This window comes from Pelodiscus sinensis, chromosome 11 (genome assembly GCF_049634645.1).
Source record: "Pelodiscus sinensis isolate JC-2024 chromosome 11, ASM4963464v1, whole genome shotgun sequence".
Taxonomy (NCBI): domain Eukaryota; kingdom Metazoa; phylum Chordata; order Testudines; family Trionychidae; genus Pelodiscus; species Pelodiscus sinensis.
Window position 1 is genome coordinate 17661232 of NC_134721.1, and position 13180 is coordinate 17674411.

Here is a 13180-nt window from a genome sequence, read left to right on the forward strand (position 1 = left end):
AAAAACAAATGTCTTCTTCTATGTATAAAAGCAGGGGTGGGCAATAATTTTTGAAGGGCTCTCATGTTCCCCATGGCTGCTAGGTAACGCTGGCATGGGGATGGCACCAGCCCTTTAAATAGAAGCACTTAAAAGGGCTTGCAGCTCCCCATACTCCTAGCACGTTGCTAGGGAGAAAGAGACGCGAGGCCTTTCAAGTGCTTCTATTTAAAACCAATTACTACACAATTTAAGACTTAAATACTATAAATCTTGAAAGACATTAACACACTGTAAAACAATGCAAAAGCAATTAATGCAAAGTTTAATATAATACAATATTCAAGCCTATTTCTCATTGCAAATCATTCATTACAATCGTTATACTTAGTTCACCCATACCACAGCTTTACAACACCAGATAGGAGGTCGTGGCCTCTTTATTTTTCCTACTCTTCAAGTTGCCTGCAATTGTTGCTACCGGGATGAACTGTGTTTACTTCTAGTTGCAATGAGCAGGATCTGTGGGCTAATCCTACTCCCTGCCTCCCATACATTCTTTTTTTCAAAGACTATTTTTATTGCAAAGCTTGAATTGGATGTTATGCCCTTAACTGCCTGATACTTTACTAGCCACTATGCATGGAAAAATATAGCTAATGTCTGAGACTTCAAAATGTTTCAAAAGCCATTATTGACATAAGATGTAGGAATGGTCCCAAGGTGCACTTGTTTTTAATTCTCTCACACACATTGTGTTGTTGGTGGTAGCATGTAATGCTTTGATGTTACACTAGATATTCTATTACCTTTTCTGTTTAGTGATAAGTGAGAATAATTGTTTTAGTTCTGCCCTAGTGTGATAGAATTCCTGAATGTAATGTTTGGTTACAAAACTGCAGGTGTAAGATTTCTCTTGGTGCATTGTCTCTTTTGTTATGTTATAGTGCACAGTTACATTTTGGGCTGCCAATTTCACTCTTGTACAATTGGATGGGTTGAATTAGGTCATAAAATAATTGTAGTAGGGTTCTGATTGTAGGTTTTTAGATATCTCAGGAACAGATAGTAGTACTGGTAGTGCTTATTCTTTAGGGCTCTTATAACAGTCCTGGAATGCATTTATTTTAAGTCATTTATCATGTGGTTCATGATGTGGTCTAGTTTGGTGCCTGTGAGGTAAAGGCTGACTTTGTTTTCAGAGTAGTTTTGCAAAACCATGGTGTTGCTTTTACCTCCTTTAAGTCTTGCGCTTCCTAGACTACACTGTGCCTAAGCAGTGGTGTGCCTTTCACCTAAGAGTTGTTGGGGAATGGGAAGTGAATTACTACTGCATTTAAGTCAGTGACGTACAGAGTTATACTGCTACTGAGGAGCCATCCTTGTTTAATTCACTTTCTTGTTTGCCTGTTCTCTGTTACCTGAACATTATTGGACTCATATGCTAACCTAATTATGCCATATGCGCCCGCCCCTCCAATACCATTTAATATCTTAATGTACTGGTCAGAAAACAGGCTGTTGAGTTAGATGGGCCATTGGTCTGACCCAATATGGTCATTCTTATTCTCAGATTGTCTGTTTCTCCAATTGTTTTCCTGAGAAGGAATGTTGGCCACTATGCTTGGATTATCTTTGTCCATTGTGCATTAGATATTGGACTGCACATGTACATTCTCTCTGCATGCTGCATTGGCTCAGCATGTAGACTGTGACTCAACTGCTCAATAACCACAGGCCCATAAGTAGTAAAGAGTCCTGGCAGGTTTACTGTCAACAAGGCATGACATTAGTCATCTCTACTTGCTACAAGTACACTTAGTACATGTGTGCTCTTGACAGAGGACACAGTTTACTGGTGGGATTTTCCACTGTCCCCTCAGCTAGACGAAGAGTTAAAGCAAGCTAGTCCAGCATTTGTAGATTCTGATAAACAATCTGGGATAACCACTTACATATCACCTAAGGTTCCTCATGCCATGTTTGTTATCTTCCCGTGTACTTTTCTCCTGATGTTTCCCACAAAACATTCCTATGCACCATTTTTTTTTTCAAATCATTTTACCATCCACTAGCTTGGAGTGTTCTTGGGCTGGCCTCCTGGAATGCGCTTACAATAGTCTGTGTGTTTTAGCAATGCTCATGTAATGCCAGCAGGTGGAAGCAAATCTGGGAACTCTGGAGATTAGTGCATGAGCCTCTATAGAAGGGGTCAGCAACCTTTTCAAACTAAAGAGCCAAACTACATCAAAATTCAGAACAAGTGGTCAACAAAGAGCCAGTATAAGAATGCCCATTTATATGACTGAAAATATACAGCTTAATATTATTTATAGTTGACATGATCATTAATAATAGCTTAAATGAAACATTGTACTCACAGACTGTATTTAATCGAACTTCTGCTGCTGCTGGGAGTGCATTTTCTGGACATGGGAGTGCAGGAATCAGGGTTGGGATGTATGAGGGGCTCAGGGCAGGGGTGTGGAGTGTGTGAGAGGTACAGCAGGCAGGGCAGGGTACAATGGCTGAATGAGGGGCTAGGCCAGAATCTCTACAGCTGGATTGTGGTCTACTCTCCTACCCATCCCACAGTTGGAGGGGGGCCATCCTCAGCCCTTCCTGTGGCCAGATAGGGGCCAGACCTCGGGGCCTGACCCAGGATCAGGGCCAGAAAAGGATGCTGCAGCCAGATGGGAGCTGGGATTTGCAGCATTTGTTAGGCCACCATGGCTGGGCTGTAAAGTCTGCCCCAGGAACATGGTGTCTTGGGACATACTGCGGCAGTTACATGGGCACTGGGGCTGGGTCAACATGGACAGATGGAGACATCTGCTGCTGCCAGTCCTACTCACTATACAGGCTGGGAGCATGCCCATGCATCCCTACAATGTGCCCTCAGCTGGCCCTTTAAATGAGTGGTGTGCCCCAGCCAGCTCTTGCCACTGTGCAGTCGGCTCTTACCGGGGTGCACCACCCTTCTTTCACCTCTGGAGAAAGGTAAAATATACAAAAAAAGAAACCATCTTGATGTGAGTAATTATGCATTTTTTAAATTTTGAATTAGCTTTTCATTTTAAATTAAAAAGTTGTGTATGTTTTGGGAATGACAAAAGGGACATATTTGGTACCGTACTGAGCCATATTTGGCTCGAGAGCCATATGTTGCTGACCCCTGCTGCACAACTTGAGCTAAAAGCCAGCTGGCTCTCAGATAAGGCTGTAGTGTACACTCATTCCTTCTCTCTGTAAGAGGTCTAAGTGCCACCACGTGGGACAGTGAACCACACTCAGAAGGTATGTGGGTTACAATAGCCATTTGGGTACCGAGTTCATGTACCACACACTGACTTTTAGGAAAGCATCCGCTTTTCTCAAGGCCTGGCTGTTGCTCATAGCATAACTTTGTTTCAGGCTCTGCATCAGGCATTCTTTCTACTACAGGTTGAACCTCTCTAGTTCAGCAACCTCAGGACCTAACTGGTACCGAACCAGACAATTTACTAAACCTGGGAGATCAATATTATCTAACAGCATTACCAACACTTCCACTGCTTACTGGGCTCTTATAAGACATTTAGGGATACATTAAGGCTAAATAACAGCACAGGACACTGAGATCCAGGACTGGTGGCTGTAAACAAACTTTATGGAATGATTGGAAACTTGGCCACACCCATGAAAAGTGGACATTCGGCTAACTAAAATCATGCTGGATCATACATGTTGCTGGATCAGAGAGGTTCAAACTCAGAAGGAAGAGTGTCACATACTGAACCACATGTGACAATCAGGGTCCACACAAGTAAGCAAGTGGTCTGAATGCCAAAGAATAGGCAAGTGAGTCAACTGGTTGTATACCAAGTTATTGTGTATAAAATGAATTAGTAAGGTCTTTTGTGGAAACTTGTAATATTCCTGACAATCATTACTAGATATGTACACTGACTTTGCTTATGAATCTGTATATTTATAGCTATAGAATACTATGCTCATGACTTGTACTGCAGTTCCAAGTACCTCTCTCAAGCCAGTTGCTTGCATAAAACTAAATTCAAATACCCATCCATTGCCTAGCCAGGAAAAGACAATGGTGAACCATTAGAGCAGGAGTGGGCAGCCTAAGGTCTAGGAGCTGGATGCAGCCCCTGGCTTGCCGGGTTCTGGCCCCTGAGGCTTGGGGCTCCCCCCAGCATTGGGGAGCCCACCATGGTGAAGGGTGTTATTTTTTCGTGTTTCTCACTTGTGTGCAGCCCCTAACTGATTTTTCTGTGGGTCAATGACATGATCCAAAAAAGGTTCCCAACCCCTTCATTAGAGTTAATTGGGAAGTATTGAAACAATCTGAAACTGAAAAGAAAACCCCAGTCCTAAAAAACTGGGGCGGGGGAGGGAGGATTTCCCCTACCATGAATCACCTTAGTTTGAGAGAAAGGGAAAAACTGCAAATCCTTGGGAGTGTGTGTGTATGGGGCACGGGAGGTGTGAAGTGAAGCACATTGAAAAACTCAGAGGCAGAGGCAGAGAAACTCTCCATGAAAGATCAGATTCTCTCTCTTTGGGCTTAGGTTGGGAAACATTTCAGAGGCAGTATACAACTTCTATTAAAAAAGGGAATTTAGCTAGTATAGAAATGTAAAGCCTGAAGCTCTGATTTGGTGAAATTTCCTTATAACTTGTATGTGTTTGCTTTTCCTTACTTCCTTATTGCAAACAAGTCTCTGGTGTGCAAACTGTGCAGTGTGTGTCCCAAAGTGAACCGATAATGGGGGCTGGCTTCACTCCTTCAGCAGTTATGGACTAGAAGGGGACAGTCTGAGTATCTGGTGGTTAAGAATTCAGGGTAGAAGGATTTGAGAAGACTTGGGACTGAAAGGGTTATTGAGGTCATCAGGCAAGGAGCAACTAGACTGCTGGAAGCCAGAGTGAGAACTTTATGTTTATGGGCTAGCTACTGCTATTCAGGGTCTGAGCCATAGCACCATGGCATTAAGGCTGCCCAGGATTGCAAGGCAGATGTTGACAATATCCCTTATTGTTCTGTGTCCCCTCCTCCCCCTGAGACCATCCCATTATTACCATTTCCTAGAGCATTTATTACTGCGTATTTTTGGGAGGTCTCCCATTCAAGTATCAGTTTAACCTATGAGATCTAACTGTAATTACAATCACAAAGTTAGTCTGGCTAAGAAAATAAAGTAGTAGAAACAGTGACTGGCTCTTGTGGTAAATTCTGATGCATTTTCTATGGGACAAAAGATACTAATATGCATACTGGTATTTAAATTACAGTCTATCTTCAGTCTATGTTGTGCTGTTGTAGCTATGTCAAATCTAGGTTATTACAAAGTGAAGGTGAGTGAGGTAAAATATTTTATTATCACAAGTTTTGTTAGTAAGAGAGCCAAGCTTTTGAGCTCCACGAAGCTCTTCCTCAGAAAGAAAGCTCTGTGCAGCTCTACAGCTCGCTGCTGTCGCAAACAGAAATTGTTCCAATAAAAGATATTACCTCAGCCACCTTGACTGAGACAGTTAATATTAGAAAAGAGGTCAGAGTGTATTGATCTCTTTGTCTTTCACATTGGTTAACATCTTTCTAAATAGATTATCCCTTGGCTATAAAAATAATAAAGGTTAGTAATTGTGTCTGTGCTTCTTTATTTGGCTCCATAAGAGATTATTTCTGTACCAGACGGACAGGGAAACAAAGGTTAGTGTTAAAATAAGGAGATAGATTGAAGCAAGATTTCATTCAGATTCAGAGGCCAGTCAGCCGTAAGCCTGAGGACACTGCACCATTTAGCCGGGCAGGAGATTTCTAATCCTGTAATGCATGACTTGTTCTGAGAGTGCAGTGATCACTGCTAGTCATTGCTCTCTCATGCTGCATGAAGTCCCATTAATATCTGTCAGTGTAGTATCACCCAAACTAATACTCTTCTGTGGGTATTTGACCCAAACTGACATTCTGATTCGTTTTGTTTTTGTTTATACCATGCTTGCGTGAGATCTTTATTTGTTACTGGGCCCTATGTCAAATTTCTGACATCTGCCTAGTGCTTAGGTTATCTTTCTATTGATTTGCAATAATTCCTTCTGTATGAGCTTATCTGAGGGTATAGTGATTGTTTCATTTCACTCACCTAGTTGTTATTTTGGCATTTAGTGCATTTAAAGTACCTTGTCTAGTGAACTAAATGCCCCAATAACAACTAGGTGAGTGAATTCCTACAGAAAAATAATTCCAGAGACTCATTCAAAGACAAAACCCACCATAATAGCTATGATGGGTTCTCTTCACAAAGGGATCACTGTGTATCTCATCTCCCAATTCTCATTCTCAAAGGAACCCAGTTCAACACCTTTAAAGGATAACCCCGTGAGCTTAAATTTTTAACTTTGCTAAACACTTACAAACGAATAGAGACACTGGATTTAGGACACTGTTTATAGAACGATCTATAAAATGCTTAACCCTTTCTTCCCTGCATTGCTGGAGAGGTGTTAAACAGTTGGCATAAGAAGTTAACACACATTTCAAGAAACCATTCAAGATGAAGTGTGCTTTTGTTCCACTTTGTATTTATCTTTGACACTGAGGCCAAGTCTACAAAGTTAAGTAGATGCAAAGCTACTTATATAACTTCTATAAGTATCTATATTAAAATGTGTCTCTTGCTGATGTAGTTTGCTCGCTCTGCTGACTTAAGAACTATACCGTTCACGGAGGTGGAATTATTAAGTTGTTGTAATTAGGCTGACACAGTGTCAGAGGGGACACACTGTTACTTACATTGATTTTAGTGGCCTCCTGGAATGCCCCATCATGACTGCTCTGGTCACCATTTTGACCTCCACTCCATTCCATTTCCTATTTGCTCAGCATGAAGAGCTCACATAGCAATTCCCCAGATGGCCATGCCGATTCCACATAGCAAACATGCTCCAATCTAGAGTATACACGAGGGTGGTGTGTTAGAAGGCTTGTCTTTCACCCTCACCCATCACTCCTGTCTCACAGACTGAAAGCAGAAGTCCAGAAGTTCAAAGTGCAGGCAATGCAATGTTTATTGGGGTTAGTATCCAGAGAGCATGTATACCACTTAGACAACTTAGACAATGCAGAGCCCCTCCAATCAGGCATAATTATATTGGGAATTTGTGCCATACTTCTTCCACTTTATGGTCATGTTCATCATGGGAGTAGGGTAAGGAGTGAGGTTGTGCTACAGTTAGATACAGGCATATCTTTAGCCTTTTAATGTTGTATACCTTCCCTTCAACTCTCCTTTGCTCCTCCAGACTGGTGGCTTGATCTTACTTTGACATAGGAGTTGAAGCACTCTTAAAGTGTATACTCATATATTATTCTCCCACCATGCTTCGTAACACTTTAGCTGCTCTGATCTGTCCCTGTTATGCTAACAAAGCTATCTGGTTTGGCAGAAACAATGACCATGTCTTCTTTGTATCTTTGACCTTTATTTTCACTGATTAGTAAGAATCCCTTTAATCACACATTAATAACGATGTATGTGTACAAAACCAGGCCAAAAAAAAAAAACAGGCAATCAAAACTCAAAATACTGACTCAGGTAAACATACAGGCTTGAATTCTGCATTGGCAGTAGCATGCCTAACATGGTAAATTTCCCAGGTCTTTGGAGAGTGGCAGCTGTGAGGACACATTTCCAATCCAGCTATGGAGACATTGCTCTCGGTACATGGGGGAGAAGGACTGCATCAGGGACAACTCAGCAGAGCTGTGTGAAAATCAAGATGTTATGGCTGCTAAACCAGAAGCCAGGAGAAAAAAAGTAGTCACTCTAGAGCAGAGCCATAACATGCGACTTCTGCAAGGAGCAGTAAGCCATCTTTGGGGGAGGCCTCACCACCAGGAGCCCCCTGGATATCTTGGGGGAACTGGAGTTGTAGCCCCCCCCCCCCCACATTGTTGGATGATGATGGGGAGCAGCAGTATCGGGGATCCACTGGTGTGGCAAACCTGGACCTCTCCTCTTTCTTATGCCAGAGCAACTGAACTGTTCTGCACTGGTGGGTCTGATGCAGATGAAGGAACCTCTGATAAGTATCCAGTGTGCTTTGATATTGTAGGGACACATCTGTTTTCTACTTTTTTATTAGAATCATAGAATCCTAGGGCTGAAAGAGACCTCAGGAGGTCATCAAGTCCAGCCCCCTGCCCAAAGCAGGCCAATCCCAACTAAATCTAATGAACTAAATGTCCCTATAACAGGCTAGAAGAGGTAGAAAAATAACTAATCGAGGAAGAGTTGCTATCTGCTGCTAATTCCCCAATACAGTGATCCTGGAGAGCAGTTGTTTTATGTGCACCAGGATGTCCCGTGGATTCTCCATAGTCTTGAGGAAATGTTCCTGCAGATAGTCAGTCTGCTATCCTCTGCTGAAAGTATCTGAGGAGAGCTACCTTGTTTCTTCTACCATGATAGGACACTTTGCCAGACCCCTCCGAATTTCTTCAGCAGGGACCATTGCAGCAGACAGGCTAGCATCATACATGGTGTTTGCACCCAGACATATGCTGGAGCAGTTCCCTCTTAGCCTCTGTAACTCTCAGGAGTGAAATGTCACCACAGACTGTGGAAAATAGTATTAATTTCAGTTGCCTCAACTGCATATGCCGATGTCCCCACCTCCATAGTCTCAAATCTCACCCTCTTCCACCAGGCCATATTTACTAGGGCTGGGACTGCCAGCACACTATCTGAATCTCAAGCTGAAGTGAGAAAGTGTAGTGCTTGTGGCTTGTGTAGATCAAGGGCAGTAACAACACTCTATGGTATTTCTCTGCACTGTATCTGCTGCAGTGGGAAATGCAGCCTTGAGCATCCACCACCAGGGAGCAGCTCCGTCAAAGAAGGAGGGGAAGAAAGAGGTCACAAAGTGACGTGTTCCAAAAAATCCTGCAGATACCAAGCAGAAGCACCCTATGGGAGACATGCTTGGTGTTTGTGTGTTTGAAATGAGAATGACTGTTCTTTCCCCTGCAAAAGTTTATTTCCCCTGTATTGAGAGTTTCATTTTTCAGCTTTGTTTTTGTTTGTTTTCATGTGTTTGAAATAAAAGTCTATTTAGAGAAAATAGTTCGTCTTGATTAGTTCACAACATAAGATGGCTGGGGTTGACGACATCTGAAGACTGTAGCAACAGGTGCAAAGCTGTATTACCAAGCACACATAGAACTCAATGCAAGGTTCATAGCAGGATACTAAAAACATTGCCAAGCAGAGCACACTATAGCAACACATGTTATTGTGGCTAACTATCAAAACGGTCCTTCAGAGCCTTCTCTGAGCAGTATAGCTTCCTGTTGGGGTATTCTTATAGCTCTGGTATCTGGCTGCACAAAATCAGCAGTCAGGCATTCCACCTCAGCAGAAACTTTCCTTCTAATACCTTCATAGGTATTGTGAAGATAGCTATAACCATGGGGATGTGTTTTCAGTAAAGTCAAAGTGAGTGAGTAGTGACAGCACCCTTCCCTGTGTCCAAAGACATATTCACCAGTCATTCTTCACCTCCTGAGCCTGTACTGTAGTAGAATACTCCTTGCTTCTGTCAAGGTGGCTAATGTATGCACCATAAACAATGGGAATAAGGGATTGGCTGGATCACTACAAGTATTTCTGTATCTCTAATAGTAATCTGCCAGTCTGGAAAAAAAATCCCTGCTTTCAGGATTGGCCTGTGTTTTTAAAGATGAATGTGTCATATACCTTTCCTGACCACCTGCATTGATGTTGGTAGAAGATCCCCAGTGATTCACCAGTGCTTGCAGTACTATAGAATAGTAACCCTTTCTAGTGATGCAGTCTTTGGCAAGATGGTCTGATGATAAAATAGGGCCACAATCCTTCATTGCAGGACTCTTGCACTGCAGAAATCCCCACAGTGGATTTCCTGACTCAAGGGTAGCAAGCAGTTCCACGAATGCGGCCTTGTGCATCCAAAAGATCTGCAGCTACTGCTCATCCTCCCAAACTGGCATAGCAATGTGATTTTACCAGCCTCTGCTTGTTTCTTGGGTCCAGAATGCGTGCTCCATCATCTGATGCTCCTGCATGAATGCCAACAGCAACCGTGAATTATTTCTTTGTGTCCATCAGCAAGGCAGTCTGCAAGGCTTACTCATATCCCTCACTACTTCTTTGGTGTCTGTCAATACTGAAGGACCACGTGTGTTGTGTTTGTACTGGTCAGGACAACACTTAAAGAGCTGTGCAGGATGCATATTTCTTACAGGATGCACACATGTGAGCAGGGTGCTTTAAGAGAAGCGCATTATGGACTGCAGATATTATTGGATTGAAAAACACTGAATTGTGGGATATTGAAATCATGTTGCCAGTCACCCCTATACTACGTGTTTGCCTCCATGTTGCTTTGCAACCTTCCAAAATCACGCTAATGGCAAGTTGATGGTGGGATAGCTTCCCACAGTGCACTTCTCTCTGTGTTGATGCAAGTGCTGATAGTGAGGACATGCACCACTGACACACACAAAGGATTTAATTATTGCAGTGGCTGTACAGAGATCTAATCTAGATGGACTTAATTTTGTCTTGTTGATTTTCCCTGAGTATGTTTCTCAGCCCTGATGAGGAACTCTATGTAAGCTTGACAGCGTGGATCTCTTACCAGCAGAAGTTCATCCTATAACTTCACCTTTCTTTCTTCTCTGTTTCCTGGAAGCAAGACAACTACATCAACACTGCATAAAATAAAGGGGCATTGTGAAAATTGTTAAAGGATATTTGACCTGAATTAAAAATTGCACATATTTGTTCACAAGTTCATAATGGCAAAGTAATCCCTGTTTTTCACGGTGCTTGTAAATTTGAAGGTTGCAATTTGAGTTTAAAAAAGACAATAAAACTGAACATTAGTGTTGACAGTTCAAACCCCAAGGCTAAGGGATTATATCAGTCTGATGCTCCTTAGCAGGATGAAACAATGATCTGTAACTGCTTACTCGTTTAGTTCATGTAAACACAAAATAAATGCTGGAAATAGGAGTTTTAGGAGTGGAGCTTAACTTCATCAATACACAAAATATTTTTCCATCTCACAGTAGTTTCATAGCAAGACTGTTGTTTAAGCTCTGGGCACAAATTGGAAGCTTTGAATTTGCTCTTCCATATAATGAGTTCTATTTTGTATGCTTTAAAGGAACCCAAAATAGCAAACCAATTGGTAGACTTATGATCATAGGCATGCACATAGATAAGATGCAAAAAGACAAGCTATAACAGGTAAGAAGAGAGGGAAATTAGGATAAAAACACATTTTTTTTCTTTTGTTTGTTTTTCAGCCCTTCCTTTGAGCTTGTTTTTCTCCGTTTTGCTGTTTAATAGCCTTATCCATTGAAGTCAATCAGGAGACTCACATTGACTGAAACAGGAGCCAGATTAGGATACGCCTACACTACCACTGAAGTTGATCTAACTTAAATTGATTTAATTTAAGTTGCTCGGGGGTAGAGAAAAGCTCCCACTCTCCTCCCTCCCCCCAGGCAATTCAAATTTTGTGCTGCCAATGCTGTGGTGCTATGTTGGAAAGAGATGCTTTCCCACCACCTTAGCTTCTGCTTCTTGCCACAGTGAAGTAACTATGCTGGTAGGAAAGCACTCTCTTGTTGGTATGACATCTTCACCAGACACACGACAGCATTGCAGATGCATTGGTGCATCCAGACCGGTATAGAGATGTAGTAAACTTGCCCTTACAATGTCTTTTGGCAGAGGTCTTGCACATATTGGGGCACGATAAGCTAGATTGTCAATATTCAGTGGACACAGTTGGGGCCAAATGTTTGAAACAGCTTTGTGCTTGCTGAGGCACTCGAATAAGGCCCCTATTTCTAGAAGTGCTTAGCACTCAACGTGTAAGATACTCTTGGAAATCTGATCCCAGCTGTGGACCGTGAGACCTCATCATGATTAGAAACATGCATTGTCTCTGGGTTCAGGTGATTAATATTGTTTGGCAATTTTCTGACCACTTCTTTTGTTGGAAACTGATTATGGGTCAAAAGCAATTTTTTTTGTCACGACAAGATCTACGTTGGATTTTTGGTCAAAAGCAAAGAGAAAGACTCACACCCCAGAATAATCTAGTGGGAAAGAAGTATTGAAGTCCCTGGGGTGATTTAGACAGAATAAGAGCTTGAACTTGTGTTTTTGATATGCCAAGGGCTAGCCACACTCACTGGACTATGAGCTATTCTGAGTTGGATACTTCCATGTGGCTGACTTTTTTTAACCTACAATGTTGGGATGTCTCCATTTCATCCCACTGTGGACGAGCAACACTTCTGAAACCTCATATTTTGTGGGACAAGAAGCCCATCATGGCTATCACTTTATCATCAGAATACACTACATATACCTACTGTGAAAAATATCAGGTTACTTATTAATTTTTCTTTTCTCACTCTGTCATAAATACGATTAGTTAATAAGCTTGAGAGGGGGCATGAATGATTCTTCCTCATACACAATAATATCTACCCCAAGCTTTTTAAACAATATGACATTTTCAGTTCTTTTTATTTGCCCTTCTCATTTTTGAGCCTGTAGGATTTACTTGGGACACATTTTCTGTGCAGTCATAAGGGCTATAAACATCTTTAAAAAATGAAAGCTGACACTCTCATATCATCACATACCTTCATAAGCTTTAAAAAATGGCATAAAAGTCACGAGAGTCATAATAAAATTGAAAGAGTTGCCAGCACCACATGCATAGAGAATAATTGCTATGCATAATCAGTAAGTATGGAAGACTGCACGTAGCTTAACTGTGGAGCCATTATATCAGGGCTTTTGAAATCTTGGGCAACCATCCATGGCACTTTTGTTTTTTATTGAACCAGTCCCTCTGCTTAACAGAATCATTTTGTATGAGTGTTGCCTGAGAAAAGCTCTTTTGCTCTTGTAGCCCAAGAAGCTGCCTGTAGCAAGATTTTTCTCTAGGTTTAATAACAAACAGATACTCACAAGTCTGACCTGAGAAACTTTTACTGATTTCATATTAGGACATATAATTCAGAGCCTGGTAACCGGCGTGATTTATAGTTTTCTTTCAAAAGTTTTTCTCTATACTCTGACCAATAGTTGTGTGAAGCAGATGATCAGGAAATGTGTCATAGAATCAAGAC

The 13180-nt window shown here is 41.8% G+C and overlaps 1 protein-coding gene across 1 annotated transcript in view; it reads left to right on the top strand.

Moving 5' to 3' along the window:
- Nucleotides 1-13180, top strand: part of GRM7 (glutamate metabotropic receptor 7) — a 673160-nt gene that overhangs the window by 391999 nt on the left and 267981 nt on the right. The window lies entirely within an intron of this gene.